Source organism: Sorex fumeus, unplaced genomic scaffold (assembly GCF_029834395.1).
Source record: "Sorex fumeus unplaced genomic scaffold, SorFum_2.1 ptg000072l, whole genome shotgun sequence".
Lineage (NCBI taxonomy): Eukaryota > Metazoa > Chordata > Mammalia > Eulipotyphla > Soricidae > Sorex > Sorex fumeus.
In genome coordinates, this window is record NW_026606129.1 from 36707525 (window position 1) to 36718334 (window position 10810).

Genomic DNA, 10810 nt, shown 5'->3' on the forward strand with positions numbered 1-10810 from the left:
AAGCTGGGAAATAAGTATCCACTTGGACATGATGCATTGGACTATAAGGCAGACAGTGTTTATTAATGTCAGTTCTGTAACATCAGTGATTTTTCATTATAACTTGCCTTTGTTTTTCTCCAGATGAACTCAGTTTCTTCACTTGAAGAAATTGAAAAGAAATTGTCAGTTCTTTGATTATTTTTGGGAAGTGTTTCGGAAAATACTGTTATTTATTTGGTTGGGGTGGGGGCAGTGGAGATGGTGAAATAAATTCATCTTGATTTTCCCCCTTAGTTCTCCTATATTTTGGGACCAGGTATAGCTGTTTAAATATGTAGCTCAGAATACTATCAGAAAGTATGTTGTCTTTGTAAGTCTTTCAAATTGCTGAAGCTGCAAGTGCTAGCTCCTGGAATGTATTCCTATTAATATATTTTAAGGATAAATTTGGTACAGTTAAATCTATGTTTTTCACTAATTTGAAATCTGGGTTGGAGAATACAGACTTAATACTGAGAGACTTGGGAAGCTGTAGGTCTAGAATGGGAGAAAGAGGGGATCAGAGACCTTCCTGGAACTTGGGATTCTGCTGTAGTCATCAGGAAACCGATTAAGAAATGTATATTTGGGCTGCTTTAGCATCTAGCAGGGTAGAATTGGCTCAGGATGTGCCTGGGAGTGGGCTTGAACCTGCCTAGATCCTGCACACCAGAGAACTGCAGGTCAGTCAGGGCATTTGCCTTCTTGCTGCTGCTAAGTTATAGGGTATACCAAAATTGTCCACTTTGATTGCTGTCAGGTTTTTGATTCTCAGTTGTTCAGTGAGCAGCAAGTGATGCAGGTAAATAAGTTCAGTCTATTTTGATTTCAAAAATTTCCTGTATTTTAATTGATGAAGGGCTGGAGCGATAGCACAGCGGTAGGGCGTTCGCCTTACAAGCGGCCAACATGGCCGACCCGAGTTCGATTCCTCCGCCCCTCTCGGAGAGCCCGGCAAGCTACCGAGAGTATTCGATATGCCAGACACAGTAACAACAAGGTCTCCAATGGAGACGTTACTGGGCCCGCTCGAGCAAATCGACGATCAACGGGAGGGCATTTACCTTTACCTTTACCTTTAATTGATGAAATATACCTTTTGAATCCATGTGACTCATGCCAGTTACTTCTTTGTTCTGACATGAAGTGACCTATTTCTTTTTAACCCTGTAATTTGTCATTAATATTTTACTATATTTTTTTGCACCAGCAAATTTTCTAATTCTACCGTAGACCTAGTGATATGATTCAGTTGGATTTTTGGAGGTGGTAATTGGAACGTTTCATTTAAATACTTAAAATTATGTGACCTTTTTACATTTTGTCTGATGTAAATATTTTGTCCTGCCATTGCTTGGATTATGTTTTTTGTTTTTTTTTTGTTGTCGTTATTTAGAGCAGCAGTCATTATCTGTAATTCTTGAAAGCATTAATATTTTTATTTTTCTCTAATTCTCAGCCAATTTTAAAAAATTGTTTATTCACAAGATTTAAAATCTTCATGAATTGTGCTGATTTACCGTACTGTTAATGATAATTTTACATGTGTATAATCCCAATATCACTTTCCCCCAGCCATTATTAGTGTACCCACCTCCAAAGTCCCCACAAATATGTTTTAAAAAATATGGTTTAGTTCTAACCTGGTTATTACTTGTTTTGTTTTGGGCCACGCCTGCAATGCTCTGGTGTTACTCCTGGCTTTGAGCATAGGAATCACTCCTGGTGATACTTAAGAAACCCTAGGAGGTGCAGGGGATTGAACTCATGTAGGCTACATGCAAAGCAAATACCCTACCTGCTGTACTATCACTGTGGCCCTTAACATTAGGTCTTTTAAAATTGGAATTGTTGATCCTTGCTTCAGTTTTTTAAATTTAGTTTTATATTACTGAATTAATGATTATAGCTGAGCCTCCTTTTCCCTTCTTGGGGCGTCTTTCGAGCCTCCAGAAGGCTTGATGTCCCTGTCTCGTACATCAAACCTCTGGTGTCCCCAGCTCAGTGGGCTCCTCTGGTCCATTAAGCATTGGTGAATCCAGAAGGGAAACCCCCTCTGGGACCAATGCCTTCTACTAGAACCTGAAAGGGGAGGAAGAACCTTTCAACCATCCCTTCCCACTGTTAGAGCCAGCACAGTAAGTTTCTTTAAAAGGATTAAACATTTGGAATAAGAAATGTGAACATGGTATGCATTTCAAAAGGTGAAAATGTGTGACAAAAAGTGTTGACCCAGTTCCTGCCATTGGAGCTATCTGCAACCAGTACACACAGGATTCAGGAAGTATTCAGGCTTACCAATTTTTAACAGCACATGAATTGTGATCTGTGGAAAGATTAGTAAATTATGACAGTTGGATCTAAAAGCAAACTGGTTTTTCCTTTCCTGGAGACCAAAGATCGCAATTTTAGGGCATGGGGTCCTGAAATTGGGGAGGGCACATCCAAGCAGTACTTAGGGTTTACTCCTGGTGTTGCTTAGGGGACTACATGCAGTGGCTGGGGTTAGCTGTGAATAAAACAAGTGCCCTAATCCCTTTATTACCTTTCCAGGACAAAGACGTCATTTTTAGCTGTAAACTTATTTTCAGTTCAAGTATACTTGACATTATTAACACTAATACCATGTGTTGATAAGTGGTCTCTTAATTCTGCTATGCTTCATGATTTTCCATAATATCTAGAGCATGTTTCATAGGTCTTAGATTTACACTTCAGACTGATAAGTATTCTTTCAACAAGAAAACTTTAAACATTAAATCAATCATTGTAGTTAGGAGAGAGAACAGCACCGGCACATTTTATTTTGACGTTATGGTAGGCAGAATGATGGCTTCCCCAATACATCTCTGACCTGTTCTCTGTGACTTTATGTCAGGTTATGTGGCAAAAGAGAATTAAGTTTGCAAATCAGCTGACCTAAAGTAGTTTATCTGAAGAGGTGTTTGAAGTGGGAGAAAGAGCCAGAAGAGACTAGTCTGCTAGTTGGCTCTGACTGGAAGAATGAGGTCATGAGCCGGAGAAGGGTGGCTGCTCAAACTCAATACGCCGAGGTAGGTAAAAGGCAAGTTTTCTTCACAAAGCAGTTTCTCAAAGTGAGCAATACTGTCCCCCAAATAGTTCAGACAGCCCAAGGAAGATGGTAGCTTTGGGTACAATTGGGGGTCAAGTTTTTTGGTTAAAGGAGGATTTCACTGCTGAGTGATTTTTCTGAGAAGGGGTGGTATGTTGGGTCTCTTGCCTAGTCTTCAGAAGGAACACAGTCCTGTGGAAACCTTGATGTTAGGACAACCCCCGCCCCCACTTTTTAATTTTTGTGGTGCTGAATACCCTGCTCAAGTCATTTACACAAAAGGCATGCACCCCACCTCTGCACCACATCAGTGAGTCCCAGCTGATCTCCGGAAGTGTCAGGTGATCTGATGTTTGAAGTCACTGGGACAGCTTATGACAACAATAGCAAAGGAATTACAAAATTCGCTTTATTAAATAGTCCCCTTGCTCAGCTCAGGCAGTTATACTGAAGGTACTCTGCTGGTTACTCCTCAGAGAACATCTAGGTTTCACTATTTTCTTTTAGTGAGAGACTACATACTTCCTAAAGGCAGAGTCACTTTGTTATTTTGTACTTTGTTGTCTCGAAAGGATCTTTTTGTTAGTCCCTTTCCACATCAGTTTCTTTCTTTCACAACATGGAGTTTTCAGAAGGAAAATACAGTGTGGAAGGAAGCAAGTACTTCCTGTGCTGTCTTCTCTGGCCCTCCTCATCCTTTCTGTAGCTCTGTGGCTCCCATTAGTGCTGAAGACCAATTTCATTGTTTGGTAATGCTGGAAACACTACCCACCCTTTCGCCTTCTATTATGCACTGAGAACCTGTGAGTTAATGAACCCCCAGGGTGGGCCCTCAGGCTTTTGGGTTTCTCAGCATCAAGGAAACTTCAGTGACTAGGACTGAACCCTTCAGAACTTCAGGGTAGACTTTTTTGGGGAGGGGTGGAGGTGGTGGTGGTGGTGGTGGAGGAGGGGAGGGGATTGCAACCGACCTGAGCCCATAGACTGCCGTGAAAGGAAGTTACACTTAGCCGAGATGTGGGCAGTGGGTGCAGAGGGCCTTTCCTCAGGGTTTTGGGTCAAATCTGGACACATCCATGAGCTGCCTACCCTGTCCCTGACAGGTCTTACCTCATACCTTCTGCTAGTCGGTCTTGAAAGGCTAGGCCTGGACAGCAGAATGAGAGGCTCCAGCCTAGCGTCTATCACTCAGGCCCACGCGTGGGGGTTTGTCTCTTGCCTTGGACTGGGCTGTGGCACTCGGACTCTGAGAGTGAAAGTAGAGCTGGGGGAGAGGCAAGTGTACCTCAGAGAGACAGATCCTGAGGAGTGGTCCTCTAGCCATGAGAATTTACCAGGGAGGGCTGGTGGGGATCAAGAATCCAGGATGGGTATATGGCCAATGCGACGCCACTGGTATTTCTTCTGGTTGTGTGTTGATGGGAAGGTTAGAAATGTCCTCTCTCTGTTGAGTCAGGAGCTTCTGCTGTGTGCTTGGCAGTGAACTTTGCATAGATGCCATGTGTGGGGTACTGCTAAGACTCGAAAGGGCAGTGGGTGAGAGGCCTGGGAGCCTGGTGGAGTGGTGCTGTCGGAGGTGAGTATCCCACAGGGAGAAAAACCCTTCAGATGAGCAGAGGACTTGGTGGAGGATCAGAGGCTTGTGGAAATTTGCCAGATTCTTTACCAGAGGGTTCTTTTTGTGTCCTTAAATTGTATTTTATTATTGCAGTGTCCTGTCACTGCCCTTCCACTGTTCATCGGTTTGCTTGAGCGGACACCAGTAACGGCTCCATTGTAAGACTTGTTGTTACTGTTTTTGGCATATCGAATACTCCACGGGGAGTTTGCTAGACTCTGCCATACGGGCGGGACACTCTCAGTAGCTTGCCAGGCTCTCTGAGAGGGACAGAGGAATTGAACCTGGGTTGGCCATGTGCAAGGCAAATGCCCTACTCACTGTGCTAGTGACATACCACTCAGAACACACTTGATCTCGTCTGATCTCGGAAGCTAAGCAGGGTCGGGCCTAGTTAGTATTTTATTATTAATTAATTTTTTTAATTGAATCACTGTGAGATAGACCCTTACAAAGCTGTTTGTGATTAGCTTTCAGTCATACAGTGTTCCAACACCCATTTCTCCACAGTGTACATTTTCTAGCATCTGTATCTCGAGTTTCCCTTGTGAGCCCTGTCTCACTCTTATAGCAAAAGGTAGAGTCTAAAAATTTTGTTGTACAAGTGAACATCTGGATTCCTTTGGACTCTGAAACCTGAGAGAACTTAAGTGTTTCATAAAAGTGAAGTGACTTTAGAGGAACTTTTTAATTTTTCCCTGTGTGTGGGGACATTCTCAAGCAGCGCTCAAGAGGGCTGGGGGCGGGGAGCCCACTGATGATTCTCAGCCAACCATGCTGGAGGTTCAAGGCAAGGGCCGGAAATGCTACACTGCTCAGGCCCTGTGGTTCCAGGGATATCTCGGTCACCCCAGAGCTGCACCGGTGCTTGTGTGTCTATGTGGTGCTAGGGGTCCTACTGGGGTCAGCTGTATGCTAGCCATGGCCCTAACTGCTTTACTCTCTCCTGCCTGCCCCTCACTCTGTGGGCTTCACACGAGGAGGCTTGTCAGGCTAAACCTTGACTAGGAGAATCAGCTTCTTGCTCCCCAAAACAAGTGAGACCCCCCTCCACCACCAGCAGTGGGAGATGGCACTGGTGAGGGTGTGCTGGACCTCGTGGCATGAGTCTTATGTGCACTTTATCTTGCTGAAACTTGCTTCTATTCATCAGGATGGGATTTACAGACCCCTGTGCAGAGGTGAACTCCTAGTCGTTACCTCAGGACAATGAATATCTCTGATTGGCCTTTTAAATCCAGATTGTCAAGTTGTCATGCACCTTGGCACTCAAAGTAGTTTTTCCCACCCTTGAACTAGTGCAGCGTTTGTTGACACCCTCCTTCCCATCCGTGGAGAACTACTCAGTGGTTAGAGTGCAGTGGACTAGGAGAGGATGACCCCCTAAGGGCTCCATCCCATGGACAGAATTCCGGAGACACCGTACTAAAATGAGAAGATTGGAACTTTGTGTCTATTATTATTTTGTGCTTTCGTGATAGCACAATGGGCAAGGCGTTAGCCTTGCACGAGGCCAACCTGGGTTTGATTCCTTCGCCCCTGTCAGAGAGCCCAACAAGCTACAGAGAGTATCTTGCCTGCATGGCAAAGCCTGGCAAGCTCCCTGTGACGTATTCCATATGCCAAACACAGTAACAATTGTCACAATGGCGACATTACAGGGCCCGCTTGAGCAAATCGATGAACAACGGGAGGATAGTGACAGTGACAGTGACAGTTTTTAAGCAGTGCTCAGTAGCCTAGGCGTCACTCCTGTTGATACTTAGTCAGCTAGGCTGGAGATGTCATGGCTCAGCCCAGTGATGTCTTGATACTAACTGGGCCCTTTGGTGGGTTTGGTGGGGGAGAAGGATAAGGGAAGTCTCCAGGCTACCCCCCAGCTGGCTCAGGGATCATGCAGTGCTGGGGATAAAACTTGTGTATGCAAGGATATGTGCAGCCTTTGGCACTATTTCCTGATGACCCTCTTTGTAAAAGTTTTTAGTTAACTCATTGTCATTTTTGGGGTTTGATTTTTCATTTTGACTGCACCCAGTGGTTCTCAGGTCTTAACTCCTGGCTTTGTGCTCAGGGATAACTCTTTGAAGTGCTCAGGGGCCAGGGGTTAACCAGGGTCAGCCAGATACAAGGCAAGCACTTTACCTGATGCACGATCTCTCTAGACCTCATTGTCATTTAAAAATTGTATCCTCAGCTAGATAATCTTTTCCACTTCATTTTATTGAAGTCATGTTGTATTATACCACTAAAGTTTTAGATATATGCCAAGTTAAGGTTAAGTATCACTGTATCACTGTCATCCCTTTGATCTTCTATTTACTCGAGCAGGTGCCAGTAACATCTCTATTCCTCCCAGTCCTGAGATTTTAGCAGCCTCTTCTTACTCTTCTTTTCCCAACATTTGGAGGCTCTTTCAGGGTCAGGGGAATGAGACCTATTGTTACTGTATTTGGCATATCCAATACTCCACACGGGGAGCTTGCCAGGCTCTGCCTGTGGGGGCAGGATACTCTTGGTAGCTTCCTGGGCTCTCTGAGAGGCATAAATGGGCAGGAAGTGTCTTTTAATGTGTCACGAGGCCGCTTTGCAGCTGTGCAGTCCAGAAAGCGGCCTGGAGCATGGCGGTGATTGGGCAGTGGAGGTTGGCTGCTGGGGCTGGGTCCCTTGGGGTGGGGAGGGCTCTCACCTGCCCCACAGCCTGGCGCAGAGTCCGAAGGTTTATATAACATTACAAACATTATATATATGTATATATTTATGTATCTATAGCACATTAAGCTCCCACTGGGAACCCAGTTTTATGTTTCATACAATTGATTCTTTTTGCCCCCTGCACCCTTGCCTGCTGCCCTTATGGGGTCCACTCATTAGTCTTAAAGTCTAAATAGTTCATTTTTTATTTAAGCAGAAATCTAGGACTTCCTAAATTTATTGCTATTACAAATAGCAACGAAAGGTCAAATCATGACATATTATTAGAATCCGTGACCTTGTCATTGCATATTTCCCAGTTATTTGCCTATCATACAGTTGACAGTTTCTCAGAATCCCATTTATGTTCATCTCTATTTCTGGTAATTAGACTTGCTACTAGATCTTGACATTGTGTTAAAGAACCACATATAATGATACACCAGTATTGCTTAATAACTTAAAATAAACAGATATAATTTATGTTATTTATAATTTTAATCCTATTGTCAGTAACACAAAAACTTTCTCACCTAAATTTGAAAATTTTCTAGGTAAGAACGGCAATTTCTAAATCTACCACAAGAGAGCAGTGTTTTCCAACTAATGGCTTTAAAAGCGCCTAGCGAGGTGGTTTTTTTTTTTTTTTTTTAAAATTCTCTCCTAACTCTTGTTCTAAAATTGGTTCAAGTTTCCTCTTTACAGCTAGCAGTATAATTGCAGCCCTGTCATGGAGCTCTATAGCTGCTACCCAACCAAGAATGGAAGCATTCTTGTCTTCTGAATCCTAGAAGATGTGATACAAAAAAAGTGATTCTCTACGAGTAAAAATTTAACACCTCTTTAGTTCAGTTCCCACAACTTGTTTGTAGTGTCCCCTCCATGCCCCCCACGTCTCCCCCTCCCGCACCCCCCCACGCCCCCTGCTCCCATACCAGCCTTGTAAAGCAGAGAGGATTCTCGGTTTGCTATTCTGGTCAACAACAGACTCTCTTGCAGTATAGAAACAGCTGAAGCTGCTTTATCAATTCAGAGGCTGCTGGAAGGTGTTTTTCTGCCTGTGTATGGGGAGGGGGTGGTGGGTACCGGGAAGAGGCAGGAGGTGGTGAGGGAGAGAGGCTGATAGGAACTTTCCAGGGCGGCAAAGGTCCTCTAACGAAAACCTGAGGACCAAGCCAGGCCTTCCACCGGCTTCTGCTCCTGCAGAAGCACCCCCCAGGGCTGATTTTAATGGGAACAGTTTCCCCGGCTCCTTATTCTCTTGTGTCCCTTGCTCGCATCAGCACACGGGTCATTGTGTATATTTAAGAGCACAGAGAAGAGGTCCGCGAAGGGCAGCAGCACTTTCCCAAGTGAGCCCAGGGACAGCTCAGCAAACCCTTGCTCCCAGAAGTAGGTCAGGCCGAAAGAAGCTCAGCAGAAAGTCTGTGAGCTGGGCAGCTCCCCCGCCCTGGGTCGGGGAGCTAGTTCAGCTGAGCAGAGACTCAAAGATGAGCATTTGTTGATAAGTTATGGGCTTCCGTCGCCCTTAAGGATCGTTGGTCCTTAGCTTTAATTAGGAGCTCACCCTCCCTTGAGTGTCTTCACCTCTGGTCATTGCCCTCCTCAGAGACTCCAACCCTGATACTGAGAACCCGGGGGGAGCCCCCACACCAGTCACGGCTCTTCCAATAGAGCTCCTTCTGAAGGCTTGACTGCATGACTGTGGGGTGAGCAGTTTACCCTCGGTTTCCTCATTTATGAAAGGGGACAAGTACCTTTCTAAGGTAGAAAAGAACCAAAGTGGACACAGGCCTGGCCCCAGCTCTGCATCATAGTATGCTTTCCTGTCCATGGGGTTGGGGTAAGGGTCTGGCAAATATGAGTAGGCAAACTGAGGCCTACTGGAGCACCCTGCTTCATTTTATGACCTTGCTGGTACCTCAGACCCCCCCATAAGGGAAATTTTAGTGCGTTTATAGTTGTTTTGTGAGGCGACAGTGTGACAAGGTGGTCAGGGGATGAGCCGCTGTGGCTCCGGAAGGTCTGAGCTAAGGAATCCCAGGTCTGACTTGCAGTGACTGGAGAGGTACAGAGTCTGTTTGTGCTGAAGCCTCGCAGGGGTGTGTTTTTAGTATTTTTGGGAGCCACACCTAGTGGTGTTCAGGGGCCACTACTGAGTCAGTGTTTTGAGGTCACTCCTGGCGATGCTCATGGACCATGTGGTGGCCTGGATTTAACCCATATGCAAAGCATGTGTCCAGCCTGCGTCCTTCCTTCAGCCACAGCTGCCCTGGTCTGAGTGCTGCACTTTTGCACAACGCTGCTCATTCACATCAGAAAAGCACTTTCCTGGGACCTAGGAAGCACTCAAAATGACCTCTGATTAATATTCTTGCTATCACCCTAAGCGGCGTTGAAAAGACTTTCTGGTGGCAAATTTAAAGGGTGACTTGAATTGATTAGCTAGTATAAACCAGTGGTCTCATGTTCCTGGACCCAGTTTTCTTGACACACTGCAGTAACGAGTGACAAGGAGCAGGCATGTAGTGTGGTTAGTGGGTAGGGGGTGGGGGGTACTGGTGGGTGAGGATGAATGGGTGCTGGTGGGGTAGAGGGTGGTTGCTGACGGCCTGACTGGTGCTGATGCAGTGATGGGGGAACAGCATGGTGGGATGGTGAGTGCTGGCAGCGGGAAGGCAGAGAACCTGCTCTTTTCTCTCACTCCTTGTAGTCCATGTTTGCCAGAACTTAGGTTAGGAGTTGGTGCCAACTTCAGCAATGAGTCGTGGCCCTGGTTCCAGCATGCTCTGTCACAGAGTTTACTCTTTAGGACCCTGAATGTGCCCCGTTGACCATGAGCAGCCGGAGCTATGCCAGAATTCTAAGTGAAAGTCAATTTCAGCATGTGGTCTAAGAAGTTACTTCATTCATTGTCGGGCCTGCCTGCACTTTCTTTTATCGTCTCGCCTCATTCTCCATTTCTTTCTCAGAGAAACCAGGAGCACTTTAAAGAGACTGTACAAATGTTTCTTATAACATCCCTTTGATGTCAGGGTCAGATGAAAGAATCTTGCTTCACCGGTGACAAAATTGAGGTGATTCTCCAGGTCACATGTTTCTTAAACCATTGAGAAACCATCTAGTTACAATCCTGACAGTAGCTGGTGGAATTAAATTTTTTTTTTTGGTTAAAAAAAAAAGGCCATTTTGTTATCTTTCAACCTCTCCTCAGCTCTGGAAAAAGAGATGACAAGAAAAGTGCTTTCTTCTCTTTTTCAGGGAGGGAGTCATACTGGGCGCCTTCTCTGCTATGAATTTGTCTGTGACCCTAATTGTCCTGGTGGGGCAAGGGGAGGTGCTGAGTGGAGGGGGCAGCAGAGCAGGAGCAAGAGAGGGAACAGGATGTTGCGTTTGAAACAGAGGGG